Source organism: Crocuta crocuta, unplaced genomic scaffold, assembly GCF_008692635.1.
Source record: "Crocuta crocuta isolate KB4526 unplaced genomic scaffold, BGI_CrCroc_1.0 scaffold219, whole genome shotgun sequence".
Lineage (NCBI taxonomy): Eukaryota > Metazoa > Chordata > Mammalia > Carnivora > Hyaenidae > Crocuta > Crocuta crocuta.
In genome coordinates this window covers 9,692,534-9,697,143 of record NW_027551572.1, presented here as the reverse complement: position 1 = coordinate 9,697,143, position 4,610 = coordinate 9,692,534, and positions in this window count along the sequence as shown.

Here is a 4,610-nt window from a genome sequence, read left to right as displayed (position 1 = left end):
CGCGGCAATTGTAGTAAATTATGGGCGGGTAGAGTCAAGGCAAGTTGAAAGAGAAGAGGGAGGCGATGATGTGCCGGTTGCTTCTGTTGCTCTCAAATTTTTCTAAGGTTCCGGTTGGCCTTGGCTCCTCTCCTTTTTTTTTTTTTTTTTTTTTTTTTTTTTTTCTTTTTCTTTTTCCCCAACCCCCACCAAACCAGGAAGCCCAGAAATTTTCTGGCGGACATGACTCTTGCTGGCCATTCCCGTTAATTCACTGGAACATAACAACGATTCTTCGCTCCCAGTTGGCTTTACTATTTGGGGATTCCGAAGCCACTCCTTTTCGGGTTTGCTTAGTGGGGATATATTTGCTGCCGAGCTGGGATAGCTCTCTGCCCGAGTTCTCTCGATCTCTCAGCCTGAGCCTCTCCTGCCCTATGGGAAGCCCTGGACGCGCCTTCTAAATCATTCTTATTTAGCCCAGATAACTCAATACGTAATACACCCTCCATTTAAGGCACTGGGCTCACCCCATTAAAGCGCCATAAATTTGAAGGCCGATGATCGGTTATCATGTAACGGGCAGCAGTTCACACGGAGGTGATCCACTTCAAAGCGCCCTTTGTTTTATGTCTTGATGTATGAATCCTGAGATGGCTACCTTGAGTTGCAGGACAGATGGAAATGTAGTGGAAATTATTTTTTTTAAATCACACTACTCACCACGGTTTGTGTGGGTGTGGGTGTGCATGTGTGTGTGCGTGCGCGCCTGTAACTCTTTTTAGGTTCTTCGGGGTCCTTTTGATATACTGTTGATGCGGATCTGGAACAAAATGGAAAACTCTCAGTGGCAGCCGCTTTTTTCTTGCACACATGTTGAGACGCTTTCCTCCCTTTGAGGGTGTCATAATCAATGTGACTATTGTATGTTGCCCGAAGCCATTGCAGGCACCCTCTCCCAGGCAGAAAGGGAGACTTGATTGGCTTCTAGGGATGAGTGGCCTTTAATACCAAAATCTTTGGCTGGATGGGGGAAGGAGGAGCTGGGACTTGAGGGGAAGTGCCAGACCCTCAGGCAAAGGGTGAGCCCAGTGGGCCAAAGGCACAAGGGGAATCTGTCCTCTCCTCCAGTTTCAGCCCAGCTCTAAGTGCTCCAGGTGCCCTAATCCCCCAGGCTGCGCCCTAACCTTCTAGGAGCAAAAGAGAAGGACTGTACAAAATCGGGGTGGGAGGGAGGCTACAGCATTAGGTCACCTGAAAAAGGACGAATACGTAGATGGGCCTGGCTGGGTCCTAGTCAATGGCTGCCCTACTCAGCCCCAGTGGAAAGAGAGCTGGGCACTATTTCCTGGTTTGTACTTTGTATCTTGAATGGTTCCTCTGAATTTATTTTATTCCAGTAGGTAGTCACTACGCTCCTGGCCTGGGCTGCCCACGCCTGGGTAGGGATTAGGTTGTAAACAATCTAAGAAACAAACATCCCTGCCACCCAACAGACCAAGCTGCCCACCACTACTACGGGCACTTAGCGGGTGCCCGCGCAGGTCAGGTGAAAGGAGAGACACAATCCCCCCTCTTGCATCTGCCCGGTGCAATTTGTCGACTCAGTAGTTTGCAAACACTAAACCGGGCAGGAGAAAGCCCCACACAAAGCATTCCGGTCCCTTCTAAAGACCAGAGCTCACAGCCATAAGCCTTTGAAGTGACCTTTGGCTCACACAGCAATAACTCACCCCTTAATGAACACCCAACGGAAGCGCCTCAGAGAGATCCCAGCCCGGTAGGGCTCCTAATATCGAGCCCGGGGTTCAGCTTCCCAGCCGGTCTGGGCCCAGGGGGCCCAGGCCGCTAGGCCGACCTCGAGGGCTGCACAGTGGGGGCGCGATGTACTCAAGTACGCAGACCGGACCTGCGAGCCCCGAAGCCACCTTATATGATACATTCACGAGAACAAACATCAACTTTCGCCGCTTGACTATGTTTCATTTTTTTCTTAAGGAGGTTCTTTAAAAGTAGGATCTTCCCCTCAGAAGAGGGCTAAATTGAGAGGTCACCAAGGCCGCGATGCCTATAAGCTAGATTTTGTTTTTCCAGCCGTGGATGATCAGGGTAAGTTTGCTCCTAGGCATTCTAGGATGCCCTGTGTACCCTGCGCGCTGGGCTCAGGAGGCTTGGGAAGGGAAAAGGAAAGAGGACCCCAAGGTGGCCAAAGTTAAGCGACCCGAGTCCCCACTGCCTTCTGCGGAGCTCCCTGCTCAGCCCACCCACCCTCCAGCACAGGCCCAACTTCAGCCTCCTGCTTGCCCAGAAGCGCAGGCTTAACCCTGCTGGCTCTGGGCCACCAGCTCAAGTACCCTTTCCATAGCCAGGAACTGGGGTAGCGGGAGGAAGACCCATCTGGGAGCTGTCAACGAAGAACCGGTCAGCGGCAGGCAGGGCACTATACCCCATCCCCCACCAGCATCCCCGGGAAAAGTCTTTAGGATAGGGAGCCTTGGTGCGGATTATTGAAATTTTCGGGGAAGTTATAAGTGAGTGCTCCATGGGGCCAAATGAAATGCTGCTCGCGGTAATTGGATTCAGCTGACTAAGTTGGCAGGCGCGCTGCTCCAAGGCAGCAGGCGAAGAAAAATGTCCAGTGACTTTAAGTTCTGATGGAGCCAAGAGCAGGCGATTGACAAAACAACTTTAGTGCTCTCCTTTGATGGCGATGTCCTTGGAAGTCGGGCCCTCTCCAGCTGGGGCCTGTCCCCACCTAGGTGAAGGGACTGCTCCTTGCTTTCTGGGACCCTTCCCCACAGAGGTCCAGTCTGGCCCGGCTGTGTGTCATTCCCACAAGCCTGGAGCTGCTCACTCGGACTTCCAGAGCTGCTCACTTGGGCTTTGGCCCCGGAAAAACCCAGGATGAATTGCCCTGTCTTCCTCAAGCAGGAGCCACAGGATCCAGTAAACAAAAGGATGTATGGGACGCAGGAGCCAAAATATGATTTAGCGTTCATCTTGGGTTCCTTGGGGAGAAGAACCCAGGAGCCCTAAACCTTTTCTCTGCCACTCTGGAAGTCAAAACCCAGATTACTGAGGGAGCATGTACTGTAGAGGGGCCTCTCAAACTCTTCTGAGTAGTTTGGGGGTTCTCTTGAATTTGGGAGAGAAGCCTGAAAAACACTTTAACCTCTACAGGAAAAAAATATTAAGCCAACAGCAAGAGATAAAGGCGTGCGTATGTGGAGCTAGCTCCCAGAACAATGCAGGGAGCTGGCTGGTCACAGAGTTTATTTTAAATACGTATAAATCAACCTGCCTATGCCCAGCCAGGCAGCCCAAGACACAGAATTAATATGACGCTCCATCTTACTTTGGCAGTGACAGTGTAAAAAAAGTTTCTTTTTATTCATTTCATTTTCCAGCCCATTCTTATAACTGTACATTTACCCCCAAAATACTTCCCTCAGCCCCCAACCCTTCACCGACCCTCTCCTCAAACTGCCACCTCCCACCCCCCACCACGCCATCAGCCACCCCCCAAGCCTGGCAAGGTAGTGTGTCCTCCTAACCTTTGGGTAGGCGGGGAGCATCCCCACAAAGCGCACCTCCTTACGATTAATCACGTCTTCGATGTATATGTAGAAGTGTATCTAGGTCTACGCGGACTGCCTCACCAATTGGCAATAATCAAGATCACAGATTACACAAAATAAATCATATTTAGTATCCCGCTCAGGGCAGCAAGCAGCCCGGTGCCCAAAGATTTCCATTTTGTCATGCAATTGCTTACCTGGATCCCAATTTATCATAAGCCTGGTGTCCTCGGCCTCAGAGTGGGCGCCAGTGGGGGGCAGAGCTAGCCTTCCCCCTTTGTCTGCAGACAACACTGTCCCAACCCTGGTCTTGCGCGCTAGCAGACGCGGCCATATACCCGAGCACACGGAATTCCCGGTAGAACGGAACCAGGCTGAGGTTCAACTACCAATAAACGCAGGAGGAACGAGTTCGCAGTCCCCGAGCTGGCTTCGCCTGCGCTGCGCGCCCGTCGGTCCACCCGCCCGCCTGTCCGCTCCCAGGCCCAGAGCGGCGGCCACCCGCGCCCCCACCCACTCCTGGGTTCCTGCCCAGCCCTCCCAGACCCCCCAGAGCTCGGGGTTTGTTTTGCTTTCGGAATGTGGCCCTTTCTGGATTTGGAGAGAGCCCCGGAAACCCCCTCATAGTCGGGAAATACAGACGCTGCCTTCAAATGCGAGCATATTTGTTCACGTGACCCCAAGGGAAGCTTGTACTGATTGAGGCTGAAACTTTCACGCCATCCAGCCCCGGAGCGCAGCCAGGCCTGGGGGCGAGGAGGCGGGGCGGGAAGCGTGGGATCCGGGCCCCTTCCCCGGAGCAGACATGAGTGGGTATGGAGCGCAAAGAAAGCCCCCATCTCGCAGCTCGAGTCCAACCCAGCCCCAGTCCGGCCACCGGCAGTAGGATGAGGGGCGCTGAGAGTCTCACCCCCACGACCTCTGACCCTGGCCCAGCCTTCCACCGGCCCAGCCCGCGGATTGGAAATTTTAGAGGCTGCCTCTCAGAGGCGTCTCCGGAGGTGGCTAGGGAGCATCGGAGATCCAGGGTTCCTTCTCTTAGTTCCCCGGTCG